Source organism: Phasianus colchicus, chromosome 7, assembly GCF_987193195.1.
Source record: "Phasianus colchicus chromosome 7, bPhaCol1.hap1.1, whole genome shotgun sequence".
NCBI lineage: Eukaryota > Metazoa > Chordata > Aves > Galliformes > Phasianidae > Phasianus > Phasianus colchicus.
The window spans coordinates 12,764,876-12,783,298 of NC_143442.1; the positions used below are offsets into that span (position 1 = coordinate 12,764,876).

At 38.3% G+C, this 18,423-nt stretch overlaps 1 long non-coding RNA gene across 4 annotated transcripts in view; it reads right to left on the bottom strand.

Annotated features, from left to right (window-relative positions):
* Window positions 1–1,387: 1,387 nt before the first annotated feature.
* LOC116227351 (uncharacterized) overlaps window positions 1,388–18,423 on the bottom strand; it is a 235,323-nt gene continuing 218,287 nt past the window's right edge. For 3 of the 4 annotated variants that reach the window (XR_016468183.1, XR_016468181.1, XR_016468184.1), the window contains 4 exons: window positions 14,981–15,094; window positions 14,146–14,290; window positions 12,881–13,027; window positions 1,388–2,727 (listed from right to left, as the gene is read on the bottom strand). This is a non-coding gene — a long non-coding RNA (uncharacterized LOC116227351). The remainder of the gene's footprint in view (window positions 2,728–12,880; window positions 13,028–14,145; window positions 14,291–14,980; window positions 15,095–18,423) is intronic. The other variant, XR_016468182.1, reaches the window with a different exon arrangement.

Below are 18,423 nucleotides of genomic sequence, written 5' to 3' on the forward strand. Positions count from 1 at the left end.
TATATGCATATATATGCTTCTGTCTGGCTTAGGTTTCCATTTCTCATGCAGTAAAACCTCTTTGATCCCTATTTCCATGGAATAAGGTTTCTTCCTACACAGTAGGAGAACCAGGTTTCAATAAGGCAGAAAAAAAATAATAATAATAATAATAAGCTATGCAATGCTTCCTGCTTATCCAATGCAGTGTTTAAAATCCCAAACCCAGATTGCTGACTGGCACTAAGTATGCCTAAATCCAGTGCATTTGAGATCCAGAGCCATGTGCTGAGCTGCTGATTCCAGATACAAGAATGTGAAAGGAAAGGTGACCTGTTTTGGTGAAATTTGGGTTTGTAAGCGCCTAAAAAAATTGAGAACCATTCTTAGGATGGCAATAACAAGGCTAATTAGTGAAGGTATTATGATGCACCAAAATGAGCAGGTGACAAAAGGCCATAAATCAGTAAGACATAAGTATTATGTTCAAAATTAAAAATAAACATATATATAAATATATAAATAACTCATTTTGCTTCAGCCCGTTTTTCCAGATCTGCCCAGTAATGATTAATCTTGGAGAGCACCTGTAGAAACCTGTAGAAAATTGCCATACATTTCCCTGCATGGGAAATATTCACAGAAGCTCTATGTGTATGTACTAAGGAAGTAGTTTCTACACCTGGAGCCATATTCAAAGTGGATTTTCTGAGTAGGGATTATGTTTGAGGCCCAGCCTATCAATGCATTAATATAAACTAATCAGCAAAGGGTTCTGTTCCCTAGTAGAGAACTAATTACATTCAAAAGTGCATTGGACTTGCTAGAGATCTCATAAAACACCAAAATCTATTCAAAAGACTGGTGATTGACTGAATATTTCTGAGATTTTATGCACATAGGACCCAAACCTCTGTGACGTCATCTCATCTACTGACACTTGACAACCGTGTGCCAAAAAACCTGTCAATATCTGCTTGTCTCCTAATAGAACTTCTGTTGCTGAATGTCTATTTGGTCCTTTCAGTCTGTTGCAGGAAAACATCTCTAGGGAAATACTATGAATAGCTAACCTGTGGGCTGCTAAAATGCAAAGATGGAGCAAGCTTGCCCTTGGCTCCAGGCATATATGAAAAACATGTTGCAGATACTATGATACAGGATGCAGAAATAAGATAAAAAAGAAATGTTCAGCCTCAAGGACTTGGATCAGAACAACTTCCATCAGTATTCGCAGGTGTCTAAACTTAAAATTTCAATATGACATTAATTGAAACAGGTTGGTTATGATAGGTGGTGAGAATCGCACAAATATATCATTTGTTTCTTAAGGCTTTTGGGTGCTCAGCACCACCAAAAAGCCTGACACTGAGTATGCAAAAACATCAGTGTAGTTGTCAGCGTTACTTTTTGCAGTTTAATGACATTATGCATAATCGGAAAACAACTGGCTTTCCCGTACAGAATCTCATACTACGCACGTGTTTTGAAAGCGGAGATCTTGTATTGGTGCACTCTCACAGCTACTTTCTCATGAGAATTATCAGTATACCTGACTAAGAGACCAAACACAACTTACACTTTGTAATCTCATAATTATAGTGACAGGGACAGGACTGGAAAGGTCTACTGAAAAGTTGATGGGGTATCTATGCTTGTCAAACATGGACAGAAGAGCCAGCACAGAGTTCATCCAATTGTTAAATAGAATGCAATGTCTTTCTAAGGTTAGACACCAACCTTCTCTACTTGACAAGTTTAAGTCATGAACATAAGGTCGAAATCTATTCCGACTGCTTGAGTCAGAATAGCCCCAGGCTGGGACTCAGCTTCAGACAGATGCACATAATCTAGAGGTTCAATTCCCATCCTTTGCAATACTTAACACAAACACAAAGTTGACAAATATGATAGAGGACTTTTGAAAGATTAGTCTCCTTCTGAAATTGTAGTTTGACTTGAGGTAGCATGTCCCAAACCATCTACAATGGCTCCAGATGCCAATATTTAAGAAGCCAGATTTCACCCTTAGCTCAATTGTCAGCACATAAATGTAAGTGTCACAATTTGCAAGGTGAATTCCAATGCAACTAAAAGCTTTGCAGAAAGGGCAATGAGCAAAAGCCAAATAATGAAAAAAAATGATTTTCTGAAACATAGAAGTTTGAAGCATGAAGGCTGCATAAAGCTTATTATAATCTCGAGAATGCAGTACATTCTTCTGTGGAAAAAGCTGAGAGAAAAGGAAAACAAGGTGCTGCTAAGCATCTATAGGCAAAGAAACACATTTCAAGAGGCAGTTGCCAGAAGAGGCTCGGTGCTAAGGAGTAAAGAGACAATGAAAGAAAAATCATCAATGTAGTTAAAAAATATTGAACAGCTGGATTTTATAGCTAATGTTCACCTTATACAGGCTGCAGCTATTGACATTCAGGTGAAATAGTGAAACTGACTGCTCTTCAAAAGAAACACCTGAGTTTTCAGGACTGGCTGACATTTCAGCTCTAAGATGTCCCCTGCCTTCCTCCCCACTGTACCCCATTGCATCAGGAGCCTTTGGGCAGTTCATCAGTACCTGAGTCAAAGTCTCTTGGAAATCAGCAGGAATTTTTCCAATGGCTCCAACAGGTCACAGGTCTCCTCTCAGTCCGAGGCAGCTGTATTATTCCTGTGGCTTTCCTATTAGGCAGAACCATCAAAAAGTCCAGCTCAGCTCTTCCAGTATCTTCATGTTTTCACAGCTTCTTCCTATTCAAAGTACTCGAGAATTACTTTTCTGGAAACATTGTGTTTGAGTTTTACATATTTACATTTGCATTATTGATAGTCACACTTATTTTTATGTATAAAGAGCCTCTCTTGCTAAATAGAAGCCTCCACTTTCTCTGCCCAACAAAAAGGTCTTTCCTCCAGTTTGCACTACTGACCAAGCTATTCAAAATAAATAAATAAATAAATAAATAAATAAATAAATAAATAAATAAATGCACCATAATAAATTCCTTTATAGTTCAATGGAATTATGATAGCAAAGAATTACCTACTTACCTTTCACCTCATTAGCATCTTTACGGGCAGTTAACTAATGCAAGGTGGGGGTCAAATTCACCAGTAACTCTTAAGGACTAGATCACCTTGAGAGCTCTGCATTTATATCATTAAAATCCCAACAAAATTTAATGCAACTCAGAAACAAATCAAGCCCAAAATTTCTCGTGATTAAAACTGAGCTGAGCTTTGCAGCCTTCTGTCAAAGTTCCAATAGAGCAACATAAAATAAATGATTTTCCACCTCCCACATTTACGCTTCCCTGGGGACCTGAGAGAAACTCAGTGCATTGTTTTTTTTTTCATGTTTTTTTTTTTTTGCTTTTCTCTTTCCCCTAAGTCCCCAAAGCATTCATTAACTGCTTATATTTTTCTCCACCAAATAATAGATAGTGACACACTTTGGTAACCCAGCTAGGGCATTTATCCTAGAACCAGTATCCCTTGTTATTAATACACAGCTTCCCTGGGATTAGTGTGGGACAAAGAAAGTCATTACCTTGCAAATGAGTAGACAAGCTTGGTAGCTACTTGTGCTAGATGTAAAAATGCACGAGGTGCCTGATTGGTACATGTGACCAAGGGGTTGTTGCACAGGTATAAAAGGTTGTTAGCACATGAAATGAAGGTCTTTATTCTGCACCAGCAACGGAGTCCGTGACTCTCCTGCCACATTACAGTTACTCTATTACCTCCTGAACCATTACCCGCGTCTCAGCAGGAATTTCCCCCAGACAATTTCTTAGCTCATCCATAGATTTGGGGTTCATTTGGTTTTTGTTTGTTTTGTTTTTTAAAGTTGTTGCTTTTTCAGCTTTTATGCAGTTTTCAGTCTTTGTGGAATGGTAGCCAGGCGTCCTTTGAAGGCTGAGAGCTTCCTTGCATCGTTAACACCCGTGTATTCCTACCATCATCCTCCAGAGACACATTTGATTCTCGCTGTTTGCTGAATTCTGCAGTTAATTTTTTATTTTTTCTTTACCTATTCAATCTATGCTCAAAGCTGAATCAGACCTAAATAAGGTCTCACTCTTTGCCGCTATCCAGCCCCTCTCTCTCCATCTACCTATTCACCTCTCTGCAAGATGGTGGCTCTAAATCTTATACAACATTTTGGGGCTTATTGTAGGAGGCTAATTAGATTACTTAATCTCTCTTCAGAATATAAATTATATGAATTTAGGAAGAGGTGAATCTGTAGCATAAGTCCTGCAATCCATTCTGAGCTGACTCACTTTGAGAGTCGGCAAAATAGGCCCTCACTCCAACACAAGCTGGAGCAGGTAGGAATATTTACCTGATTTCAAGGAGAAGATGACTGGATCCTTTACGATTAAGGGTCTGTGTGTGAGCTTTGTTCACAGAAAGATTCTCACTGGCATAACTGTGCTTGAAACAATAAGGTGTTATTGTCCCTGTTCACTGAAGAGGAGTTGGACCAGATGACCTTTAAGAGTCCTTTCCAATTCAAAAGATTTGACGATTCTATGATCACAAAATGGGAATATAAATTTGGGTCACCAAGCCTCGATGCAAGGTTTCATGAATTTCTAAATGGCCTTCCAGGAAAAGGTTTGTAGAAAACAAATGCAAATTTAGGCAATAATGAGAATTCTGGAGAGAGTTCCTAATGGAAAAAAATGTTGATTTATTTGCATATAAACAATTTGTGGAAATGTACAGCAATGTGAAGATTTTGTAAACACTTTCATGAGTAAATTATTCAAAATCTTCTACATAGTATAAAGTACGTGGTATTTATAAGGCTAGAAAAAGGTGCTCAAATGTATTGTATTATGTGGCAAAAAAAGTAAAGGTGAAATTGTTTACAACTATGTGAAAGTAAACAAAAAGTTTGACCTTCTCAACATTGTGCATTTGCTTCAGGATAAATTATCAAAAATGTTATTTAGGTGTTCATTTGGGATGAAAAGGTGCTTTGCAATGCTGGGCTTTCCAAGGGGCACAAATGCATAATTTTGCCAATTACTCTGGCACAGTGCTAGCAGGATTTCTCTCACACATTAAGGCATGCTGTTTGCCTCCATCTACAGCCCTGAGGTCCCTTGTGGTAGAGCTGCTGGGAAAACAGTAAGTCATATCTATGAAAAAATGCATAAATTCCATATTCAGAAACAAGCACACCTGATATTTGTCTCTCCTTTTTTTGTTTTTCAGCCACAACAAACCTCTCCAGCCCAGCCTTTGTTGTAGAAAGGACTAACAGGCTGTGGAACACATAACTTACAAGACTTATGTAGTGCAGAAGCAGCATGAAAAAAGTCTTTGTAAGGTACCTTAAAAGCCTTTCAGCATTGCTGTACAGAGCTTTGAAGAAAGCGTGGAGACTGGGTCAATGGGAGCAGCAGTGTTTTTCTGCCTTGCCCTTAATAAAAGGAATCTGGAGAGGCAAAGTGGAATACTGCCTTTCCCTGCAGTGGGCTCTCCTGGCAGCCACAGTCATACCCTGGCATATTTCACTGTGGGATGGCTGTGATCTCTTCAAATGGCAGCACTATGCATGCAGGCAAGGTGCCACTCCTTCAGCATTGATTTCCACCAGCATCAATAGTCTTAATTTAATGCACTTTTGCTGTCACCACTCTCTCAGGACCTCCTCCTGCTCGTGTTGCATTCTGTGTGCAGTGTTTTGCTGCGGAGGCTAATCGGAATGACTTAAGCAGGAGAGGAAGAAGCAGAACTATAAGGAGGGGGAACTTCAGGTAAGGTCTTATTTTCCAGGTAAACCTTCCTCTGTACTTTCAGAGCCCCAGAGCCTATCATTCAAGAGACATAACAGCATCTCCGTATTGGAAGGGTACAATAAAACATCACATTTTCCCAAGGGAAAGGAATCTGCTCCTTCATACTAGCAGGTGGCCTTTAGCATTCAGAAGAAAACAGAATATCTGCATGCAAAGCCAACATCCCCTAATAGGACTGCCTAATAGGAAGGCACCTGCTGCAAGCAACTGCAAGCTTAGCACAGCTCTGTGCAGCAGGCAGGAGATTCCTGAGAAGGGGAACCTGGTGCTGGTGATAGGAAAAGTTCTACCCACATCATACAATCACAGCACACAAGAGCAGGATTTATTTGCTACAAAATCCAGAAATAGCACTGTATATTCTCAAGCGCCATCTACCGGTATTTTACCTGAGAACTGCTTGTATGCGTACAATCATCCTTTATTTTGAATTAAACCCTAAATAAGGAAAAGATGAGGGTGTGAGAGACATGCCAAAAGTTCCACAGTTATGTGGGAGGGAAGAGATGAATTGCTTTAGCACTGCTTGTAGGGAAAGGTATTCAAACTGCATCTGGTCACCTAAACACATCAGATGTATGCAAAGGTTTAGACTGTGTGTCCATCATTGTCATTCTTGCTCACCTCTAAAGCTTCTGCAGTCACCAGATAACAGTGATGGCATTCACCAATTAGGGCGAGTTTTTACTCTTTTTTTTTTTTTTTTTTTAATGTTCCTATGAGTTTCAACTACAGAGCCAAGCCAACCACAAAAAAAAGTAAAGTCCTTCCTCCCCTCCTCTCTTCTTCCACTGATTCAAGGTTGCTGCTAGAACCATCTCCAGGAAAAGCTTTGGTCAGGTTATCATTAGATGAGCTCAGATAATTCAATCAGAACATCCTAATCCATGTAAAACCAGACTTCACTCTTTTTTCTGCTTCTGGAACAGTTTGCTTCAATTTCTTTGCCCGTGGAAGGAAAGTCATGAAATGTGAGCTGTGTATTCAGTAAATCAAGACCTACTTGATCATATAACTAAAGCCCCAGAGCCTGAGAAACTGTTTTTCTACAAAACCTCCTTAAATGCAGAATTTCTCTCACCCCAGTGAAGCAAAATATCTTTGCTGGCTGACTGGTGCTGTCTACCATTTCCATCAGCAAAACTAATTATTAAAAACCATTTCTTTTTTGTTTTCTTTCCTGATTAGCTTCCCTCACATCCTTTTTAAAAACAGTTTTATGAAAGCACTTTTTGTTTCTTTTCTGTCAAAACATCATTGAATTTTAAATACATTTGCCAAATTTTTGGCTAAGATAAGGATAAATGCTTACTAAGAAATGCATAATGTAAAAGACATATTCAAGGCACCTTTGAATATTCTCAATTCTGAAAGAAATCCTTGGAGGTACAGTCCCAGTTCTCTCACCTACGGACTTCCCTACCCTGAAGTGGCTAAAACACTAAAATATACAGAGCCTCATTCTCTCAGAAATCATTATGATAGCACATTCCTAAAACTGGGAGACTGCTTTCTGGCAGAAATCATTTTTACATATTTTTGAAGTGAGCAGAGCACGTAAGTAGTGTTGACTGCCATTACAAATTCCTAATAGCCCTTAGTAGGTGAGTAACATTCAATATGTTTCAAACACCCACATTTCCCACAGTGATAAGATTACTGAAGAGGACCACAGACTTTCATCTCCTCTCAGTCATAATAGATTTGGAAAATAGGTTAATATAGAAAGGCATAAACCTCTGCTCAACAGTCAAAATCTCTGCAAGCACTGTCTGCGCAATATAGATTGAAGTGTACCTTTGAATGTTCCCAAACATTCAAATTAAATCCTTATTAAAGAATGGAGTGGTTTCCAAACCATTTTAAAGAAACTGGGACTTGAAATAAAATTCAGTAGTGACTGCCACTAAATTACTTGGTATAAATGTCTGAGCTTAGGTGAAATTTTGGTGCAGAAATCTTCCTTTGCCCAAAAAGTCAAATAATTGTACAACAGTCCATGTGGGTCTCAAAAGATGATTTGGTATCAGTAATAGTCCTTCTCAACAAATTGATGCCATTTCCCATGAATGGAAAGAATAAATCACAAAGAGAAGTAAAGTGTCCTGAATAATGGATTCAGGAACCAGTCCCCTCATTGAGGGGGGAAAGATTCCAGAGCAAGTCACTGCTGAAGCTTTAGCAATAGACCTCTACCATGGTCCTACATGCTTTGTCACTTGTCAGAAATTACAACTCTTGAAAATATGTGGCACTTCAGCTGTTGCTTCTTGAAATTAATGAAATTGCTTCCTTTCATCGAAGCCTCTGTAGAGAGAGCAATGTTGGCCTATGGTTAACAAACTTCCCACTTTAGGACAGGTTGCACTGTTGCCCGGGCTTATCAGAGGGATTGCATCTTTCTGCAGACAAATTAGACTTTATGGCTTTTGGTTTGGTCTTTGCAAAGCATTCAGTGGCTGTACAGACTTAATACAGCTTTTTGGGGGCAGCAGATTGGTTTTACATTGTGAGAGTCAATGATGATTACAGAGACCCTAATCTTATATTGCAGTACAATACAATAAATTCCTACTTCAAAGGATGTTTTCATAATATGGTTGTACCACTCAAATTGCCTGTTCTCTGATCTAAGCCCCAAATAAAACTAATTGTCACAGCAGTCTCATATCCTGGCTCCCTCCTCATATAATAGTTATAATAAAAATGAATTTTTAGTATTAAAAATCTACCTCTTTGTTCAGTTGCATTTTCCTTCATGTCAGAGGTTAGTGAGATGGTCATAAAAGAGTTAGGTAAAGGTTAATTTTCTTTTCCTGTTTATTGGCTAATCCTAAAATTCCGGACATTAGAGGAAGTAAAAAGCAATTTCAAATGCAGTCATTTTGCTGAGAACTCCGAGGATACTTCATTATTGTTATTATTATTGCAATTGTTAATGCTTTCCCCCCTATGGATATGTAGAGCATAGAAATTGTTATGGCCAACATAGACAGACAACACATTTGTGCACCAAAGGTCAGATAAGATTTTAAAAGCTAGTGATTTTGTAATGGTCCAAAGGAAGCCAGAATGAAACTGTTAAGCTTTATAGACTTCATTTTTAAAAAATACAAGAGATAACTAGGGACCTTTGTAAGTCATCAGGGATGAGTGTTCTTTCTCAGCTGATTACTAGGGCACGCTTCAACTAGAGTAATCAATATGTTCTAGTCCCAGAAGAAATTGTACCAGGAAGTGGTCAAATATGCTTAAAGAATGGTCAACACCTGAGGTAAATGTCTCTGGGTTCCTCTGAGATCTGATAGTCTGTCTTCAATACCAGTAATGCAGCAGTTGTATGCAAAGCAAGCCTGTCCTCTGTGCCTACAGCAATACTCCTTCTTATGCTCTTAAAACCACTAAATTCTCCTCACAGAGAATGCCACTCTCAAATGACTTCAGCAAAGGCCAAACATAACATTGAGAACATATTAAAATTTATCACGTGAATTTGGGAGAATTGTATTGGCATTTGTTTTCTATCTCCTGTCCATGCAAGCATCCTTTGCTGCCTTACAAAAATTCTGCAGAATATAAACGCTCTTAGGCACCTCCTGGACAGTAGCTGTACAGCTGAACCCAATCCATCTGTTTCTAATAACAGGGAATACTGCAGTTGACATTTGGGACATTCAAAGAGCTGTTTGGGCATGCCGTATCACAGCATGTAAGGAGCACAGGCTCAACAGCACCGCAAGCTTTTTGGCCTCTAGACAAGCTGCAAGCCTAAGAGCGACCATGTCTCTTGTACAATGCACCTGTAACAACCCTAAAGCAGCCACAGTTCAGTATATTGCAGCAATACCTATTGGCATACAACAAAGAGCTCTCCCAAAAATCACAGCTCACTGGGCTGCTTGGCATCAGTCCCATGACTTTTCCATCAGTTAAAATGGTTGTGGTTAGCTGCACTGCTGGCTGGGGCATGCTTGGCCTCTGTTTTCTCTCCAAGTTTCACAGCTCTCAGTCACTGCACCACACAGAACATCATTCACATACCTCTTATCTCAGAGCCAGGCTGGATGAGGCCCCAAGCACTCAGATTGAGCTGTAGATGTCCCTGTTCATGGCAGGGATCTGGACCAGATGACCTTCAATGCTCCCTTCCAACTCAAATGATTCTGTGATTAGCACAGGAATACGTACCACAGTTTCAAGTGCCATGCTGGCCATTCCCTACATGCAACTACGGAGCAGGTGAAGTCTGTAAATTCTTGCCCTCACTCGTGATATTTTGTTTACACATTTTGTTAGATTCTGCCTTCGTACCAGGTCTATGGCTATGAAGTCCCCTTTTACAATTCCCAGCAATGCTTGACTAATGTTCCTGCCCATTAACACCCGAAAGCCTTAATGAGCTTAACTTCTATTTGTCCTTACTCATTTAATCCATAGACTATCACTAGTTCTTACAGTGCTCTGGATTTTACTCTATTTTTTTTTAATTAGCAGTAGCTAATTAAAGAATAAATGCTGGATTAAAAAACAAAAATAGAAAAACCCCCAGAAAGTAAATGCACGGAACTGCTGTACTGTACCAAGTAACTAGAAATGGAAAAAACTTTTACAGCGTCCTTTTAAAAAGCAGCACTTTCAAAAGCTGTATAAATACACCTGCATGTGTATACATATACTTACACCAGAGAACATAATTCATCCACCTTCGTCAACTGGGCAGGGGGAGAATGCTATCATCCCTGTACAACACATTCATCACCTTCATCCCAAGTGCCCATGAGAATTTTATGAACACAAATATTGTGCAGGAGTTATTTCAAACACTGCTGAGATGAATGCAGCCATCTCTGCAGCAGTAGAAATAGAACCACCCAATAGCACGTAGTAAATATTCATAGGGGCACACAAACAATAATAAAACAGAGTATAGCCCCAACATACAGAAGGGCTATAGCAGGTGCTTTAGAATGGCACCAGGACTCGCAGCCTCATCTCACCATCTACATCCACGCTGAGGAAAGATCTGTGGCCAGGCAGCACTTAAATTCATTCACTGGGTCCCACAGGACCCAGTACACTGCTACTGAAATACTTGTTTCTTTTTTTAATGAGTGTATGGGAACTGTTGTGTCAGGCCTGAACCACTGGTTGAGCACCTGGGGAAAGAACCCAGTCAGCCCTGGGAACACAGGTGAAGGCAATTCAGCTGTGTGACTGGAAGGTGTAGAGCCTGGCTGCACCTCTCTTAGACCCATTAATGGGCTGACTGCCACTGGGGAAGGATCTCTTTCTGGAGATCCCTCCCTGGTAGACCTTCCTCTTACAGACCTACAACCTTCTGATACAGGTTAGCAATCTTCTTCCCTTCCTTTATAGAACCTTTCTACTGTGCCAATTCTTCCATCGTTACACTGCTGGTGAAACATCTTCTCCCATCATATTGATCTGTCCAATTACTACAATGAGTGATCTTTTTTGTGATGTTGACTAAAGAGCTCAGTTCAATTGCCTCTTGTATACTGCAATCTCAAACCACAGCTAAATGTTCCCAGAATTAGGATACTTCCATAGCTGCGCTGCCAGAGATAAGATTCTTGTTGATGACAAAAATTACTTTATAATTTGAATATTATTTTTCTTAATTGCTATAAATGTCACTGCAGTTAATAGATGACATTCAGACTCTCAAAATTATTTAAAAGTCTAATGCCAATTTAGTTCTTTAATCCTCACTGGTTTCACTGGGAATTAGAGAGTAAAATACCTCTAAGAAGCTGGGCTCTAGTCCCTGTCAGAAAATTAACATATGCCCTCAAGAAAGATTATAAATTATTTGATATGAGATATGCCAAAGTCAGCAGCTTTATGTTTTATAAATGGAAGATTTGTTTCAAAAGCTTGAAACCTTTTAAAGCAAGACACAGTTTCTGAAGACATGATTTCATTATTCCTTAGCCAGAATCAGAGATGTTATATACGTGCACACAGCCACGGATACTTTATCTATTTATCTACATATATAGAGAGATCTAGAAACAGGCTATTAACACTATATTGTATTCTAAGAGAATTTGAAAAAGGAACGTGTCCAACTCGATAGACTGTGTCTCCAACTCTTATTTTGCTTAATGCTTTTCAAGATGGAACATTCTGTTTAACTCCAGAAAACATCATGTTTAACATTAAGTTCAGCTCTTATACAAAATTATTGTAGGTCAGAGTAACTCAGATTGTATTGAATACATCTAAAACTAATTGATTTGATGCAGGAGACCAAAACATCTCAATTCAACGTGACTACAGAAAAAAACATCCCTCAGAAGCACCGAGTCAGGCCAAGAAATAAGACAATGTGTTTTTTTTCCCCCTATTCTTGTTCAGAAATTTTCAGTTTTCTGCAACTCTGTTTCCAATAGAAAAACAAAGAAAAGGATTACCAGAAACCCTAAAATCTGACAGACACTGGAGGTGAGCAGCAGTTGGACTGAGGGCTTTTTGTGCACATAATAGCTTAGTGTTCCAATTACAAAGCTCCTCAAGTTTTAAAAGCAGCTAAGTATCTACTTTTGAGCTGCTGGAAAATGAACCTGTGTGAAATGCAAGTGGAAAAATTGCCTGTAGTGTGTTAATTCAAGCAAAGGGAACAGACTCCTTAGTGGGGGGTCACAGCCCCTTGTTGCTGGAATTTAGAAGTGGAGCACTTAGAATAATTTAGGGTATTGAGTTATTTCTTTCTGTAGTATTGAGTTATTTCTTTCTGTAGCCAGATTAGCAGGTTTTCTAGTGATTGTTCTTCCAGTAGATCTGAAGCCCAGATAGTCTCAGGGAGTAAAAGAAACTTGACAAAGATAATGGATAGGAAACATTAATGAAATTCTGAGCTTTGCTGACTGTCAGGGAACATTAAAAAAAAAAAAAAAAAAAAAAAGTCACTGCTTACAAAAACAGACTCAAGCAAAGTCAGTAAACCTTCCAGAAACAACTGTCTGACAGAAAAAGCAGCACAGTTGCTACTTCTGTGCTAAGAAATTTTTCCTGGTGTTTTATTCTCTGCCATCTTTCCCATTTGACTCATATTCCCTTCTTACCTTTCCTGTGATGTCACAGAAGCAATGGCTTGCTTTGTTCTTTGCCTTCTGAAGATGTCCACACACACACCACACAGTGAGGTTCAGCACAGCAAACTGCAGGTTTAGTCCAGCAGAGGGTTACAGAGCCACAGTATCATAGCCAGTCTGCAAAACACAAAATGACTGAACTCATGCCACAGCATGAAGCATGCCTAAATGTCATCTCCAGCTGGTGAGCCCCTTCTGGGAAGATATTTACTGGAAGGGGAGCCAGTGAACAAGAAGTCTTTGTTCATAAAGATCCTCATTCTCTTTATTTGGGGAAAAATCTCTGGTACGCAAGAACTGGGTATGAAAGAAACAGGAAAAAACATGGGGCATGATAGTGGATAATCAACGTAATAGCTAATTTACCTGTGTGAGGTTGAGATATTCTGGGTAATGGCACCACAGGTCATTATTATTATTGAAAATAATACTAAAGATGCAGTTAAAAAGGGATGTAAGATATTCTATTGCTTCTCTGAATCATATGGGCACCAAACATTTGATTACTTTGACATCCACCAGTAGAAGACAGCAGCTGAACATTAAGAAGCATAATTTCCATTTAACTACAAAGATAACTACTGACCTATTAGAATTTGCAGAGTATGTTTATATCATTCAATTGCCTGACTTTCCTGAGGAGTACATATTTTCCCAATCTCAGCTACAGTTCATATGAACTTTATTGCCTACCAACTAATTTACTGATATGGAGCTTTCAAGTGTTTAATTGGAAATATCTTCTCCTCTACTGTCACTCTATTACACTGATACAGAAACTTCATACCAAATGCTTTCCATGAAAACAATTTCTAAATCAAATTATTTTTAATGTTGTGAGTTTTTTGCACATGAATAAGTACCTCAATTGAGATGTATAAAACCAATTAGACCCCCATTTATCTCTGCTAAGCAACTTGGTTCCACTAATTTCTTTGGTCACCGTGTTTCACTTTGGAGCTCGCTCTGTTCATACATTCTGATGATTGAATTACTCAACATTTATTTTAAAATGCATCTATTTATTGGTGTCCTTCACAAACAGTTTCTTTTTTATGTAATTCTGAAAGCCCTGCAGTATTATTATATGAAACTGCATTAATTACTTTTACATGCTTGCATAATTCAAAAATTTTAAGCAATAAACATTTAGTAATTGTCAGAAGAAATGTACTTCATTGGTTTCTCATTATCATAGCAAAGCTTCCTTTCTGTAAAACATTTAAACACAATACCTGGTTGTTTGGCAGTTCTTTGTTTCTTTTCCTCCAGTCACAGAAGAACCAAGGTGATCACATTAAAATTTTATTTCATGCCCACAATGTACTCTCTTAAACTTCTTTCTTCTTCTTTGTTCTACATCGTGCAATGACTCCTGCTCTGTGCCAGATAGAAGAGCATCTTTTTCTTTTGGTAGCCTTTTTTTTTTTTTTTTTTATAAGAATACAGATCGCAAAAGAAGGAAGTTGTCCTTCCAAAACTGTGCCAGTTGTGTGCTGATACTCAGTTTAAAAACTTAAAAAGAAATGGCATCATACAGCAATAGCCAGATGCTGAAAAGTTATCTAGTCTTCAGGACAAAATATAATTATATCATGACTAGTAGATGTTTTCTTAGTCTATTCATATTCATTTTCTCCGGTGTAAGGGAGTCTGTTACATATGATCCACAAGTTCAGTTGTTACAACTTTTCCTAATTTCATAAGGAATTGCATTCTAAGCCTGCTGTTTCTCAAGCTATTTTTCTAGGAATATGAACAGTGTTATTTCTTCTTACACACACGCACACACATTTTGGAAGCATTCTATTTTAAATCTATATAATATGTGCATATATTATACATAACATTTTATTTACTGCAAGTTCTTTTAAATTCCTCCTCCTGCCTTCTTCATTGACTTGTGTTATTCATTATCACTTGAACCATGAACAATCAGCAACAAAATATGTATTAGTAGTTTTTATGAATTATAATTCAGCTGAGAAGAATTCAAAATATCTATCCATCATGGATTCATACCTCATTTATTTAAAACAAAGATGCCCCATTGGACATTTAATTTGTTACCTTAATCTTGCAGGTCAGTTGTTCTTAGCTTCTTGTCTCAGCCAGAATATCACATTCTGCTGGTGAGCAGGTTACAAAAATATCTAATCTTGTTGATCTCATGGTACAGTGGGCCTGATGATGAAGCATGAAAAAGATATAAACATCAGGAGGAACATTAATCTCATCTTAATTTTCCAGTCAGTATTTTCCAGATGTCCTAAAGAACATTAATATTTGATATCACATTGTGAATCATCATTACTGAAGTACAGAACACACATCTTCTCCATTGTTTGTTTAAAAAAATAATTAAAAAAAAAAAAAAAAGGAGCTCTTCTCCATGCTGAGGAAGCAGCAATACAGAAGTAAATACAGTCACTGCCTCTGGGCTCGCAGGAAGGTCTCACCTCCTCCAACTTCAAAAACGTGCAGTCATAGCAGGCCTCAATTTATTTTAATTCTTGCAATATTTCTAAGAACTCTGTTTGCAGAATTGCCTTTTTTCCTTTTGAAATGAAGTAGTAGGACATTAAAGTTGCTTGTTTTGTTTAACTTAATTAGTGAAAAACTGAAAAGACTTGGGGAAAAAAATGTTTTGTTGTTGTGGTGCTGGCTTGTTGGTTGATGGGTTTTTTTTGTTTAAGTTTCAGACTCTCATCATTTCCCTAGATCTTGAATTTTGTAAATTCCACTGTCTGGAGTCAGTTCTTTCAAGTGTTTGTCTGGGAGGACGCCACTGCTTATATCTCTGTTTTGTGTGCACCTGAGTATTGGTACCTTGATTAACCAAAGTAGGGGACCTCAACACCTTGGGCATTAACCACCAGGCCCACGTCTCCAGGTTTACTTCAAAATCCCACCTCACATGATTGGAAAACGTGCATATAAAACATTACAGATGTGGAATCTATATCTTTATGTGACTACTAAATGCATCGTAATCCCCCTCGTTATGATAAATCAGGTCTCTAACACGATCCAATTTTTCGTGGTGGTAGATGGGGTGGCGGGTTGTTTTTTTCTGTTTCTCCTTTGAGTTGGAGATTTTTTAAAAATATACAGCAAACTTTAATTCTTCTCCCATTTCTTCTCTTTTGCCATACTGTACTATCTCATAATGTTAACAAATCTTGGTTACACAGGTCTTAATAATTGCTATCAATATTACTAGACAGTGACTTGCTTCCTCTATGTCTGTGTTAATTTGTTTTTATTTTTATGTGTTATACAGAATTATATTCCAGAGGGAAAAATAATTTTTTGAAGTTGTGTTATTGGTTAACATCAATAAATAAGAGTATTATTGCTTTTGACTGAGATCAGTGAAAATTCCCACAGGAAGATATTCTGCCAATTTTCCACCTCCAATCTATTTCATCTGTTAATCTCAAATGAAATAGAGACGTTTTTGAAAACATGGGCAATCCTCATAGACTTGATATCAGAATTCCTTGGAAATGCCATCTAGGGAAGAAAAATCCAGTCCCACTGCCGTTAGATCATCACAGAACAAGAATCATGGAATTATTGCAGTTTAAGCTTGTGCTTTTTCCTGACAAAATCTCCTTAACCATTCATAAAAAGGGAAACTGTTAAACTGGAAGAGGGTAGATTTAGACTAGATATTAGGAAGAAATTATTTACATTGAGTGGTGAGACGCTGAACAAGTTGCCCAGAGAGGTTGTGGATGCCCCTCCCTGGAAGCATTCAAAGCCAGGCTGGATAGGGGCTTTAAGCAACCTGGTCTACAAGGAGATGTTACTGCCTATAGCAGGGATTTGGAACTAGATGATTGTAAGGGTCCCTTCCAACCCAAACCATTCTATGATAGTGAGAAGATCAAATTGAACTCTGCTGCCCTTGATGGACAAACTTTCAGGAGAATTTACAATTTATTTACATTAGTTCCAATGGAATCTGTCTATTTTGTCTCATCTTACATTTAAAAAGTAAGATATTTCACGTCAGAAGAGCACTGTTTCTGTTTGTACAGCAAGCAAATCAAGAGGGCCCAGATCCACCAACAGAACTGTGTTTCTACGGTAGTAAGGTTTTTTGTTTATTCACATTGGGCCTAATACATCCTAAAGTTGGGGATCACTATGCTACTTAGTATGATAATAATAATAATTAATATTATCATTATAATATAATTACTGTAAAAACAATAGCAATCATATGCTGTCTGAGATTGCAAGATCTTTGGGCGAGGACCTGCTCCTTAGTTAATACACACAGCAAAAAGGACCCTGGATCACGGTAAGAGAACTTCCTAGTGCAAACGCATGTATGTATATATATTTTTGTTCTAGGGACATCGGGATTTAAATAGCTGCAGACTAAAAACAAATTCCTTTCTATGAACCTCCTGATGTCATCTTTTAAAGGGAGAGGAACCACCTTTGTGAGGTCACTACTACTAAATTAACTGGAAATGAACCAAAGAAGTACAGCTGCATTTGAAACCGGAATCATACATTACTACAGAATTTTTGTTGTGGTTCTGTAATAAGGGAAAGTTTATCTTGGAGCCATGCAGAGAATAGCAAATTTACTATAACTGCCACAGACAAGTGGGCATGAAAAATGATCACTTCCTAAAAGCTTTTAAAGCAGCAATGTTTGTCCTTCTCAGCTTTATGAAGGTCATAAGTCTCTCTGGTATGATCTAAGAAATGCTATAACAAGGTTCACTTAAATGCAGCTGTGTCCTGAATCTGTGCTCAGAGAGACAAAATGCCTTTACAGAAATAGGCACTCAACTTTTATCTCTGGGAGACAATATTCTGCAGCGGACTTATTCAGAGATGCTGCCAACTTCAGACCACAGGCCAGTGGCAGAATGATATATAGGACTTTTCCTGCCAGAAAAGCACTGTCCAAAACTAACATCATCTTTATTTACTATTTGCTTGGCTTATACATTTCTTTACTGTGGCTTCACTTGCTATACAGTGTATACACACAAATATATATATGCATATTTTTACAGATAGGTATATATACAGACTATATGTATGCAAACATACTTATACATGATTTATTTCACACGCTGTCTATGGTACTGTGCAGTATGGCTCAAACAAGGGACTGGGTAGGAGTGTGAAAACTGCAGTGCAAAGAAATGGCCGAGATAAAGTTCTCTTTTCTTTCAAAGGACTCATCTGCAGGAGGTGTCTTCCCTAGCATAACTAAGTCCTATGTTAGTGTTGACTTTACTGTTCTGGACACAATCTGAGCAAAAGGAAGAACTGAGGCTCCATCCAGACCCCGCTTCTACCCAGTTGCATGACATGGGAAACTGGCAGTTCTCTGGGTGCCCACGCATTATTGCTTTCTGTATCTTCAGAGATGTACAGCAAGACTAAAGGAAAGCCTACTGAAAGAACTTTCTAACGGATACGAGGGACTTTCTCTGCTGCGTTCCTCCCTGTATCCTTTGTGATGCAGTGGAGCAGAT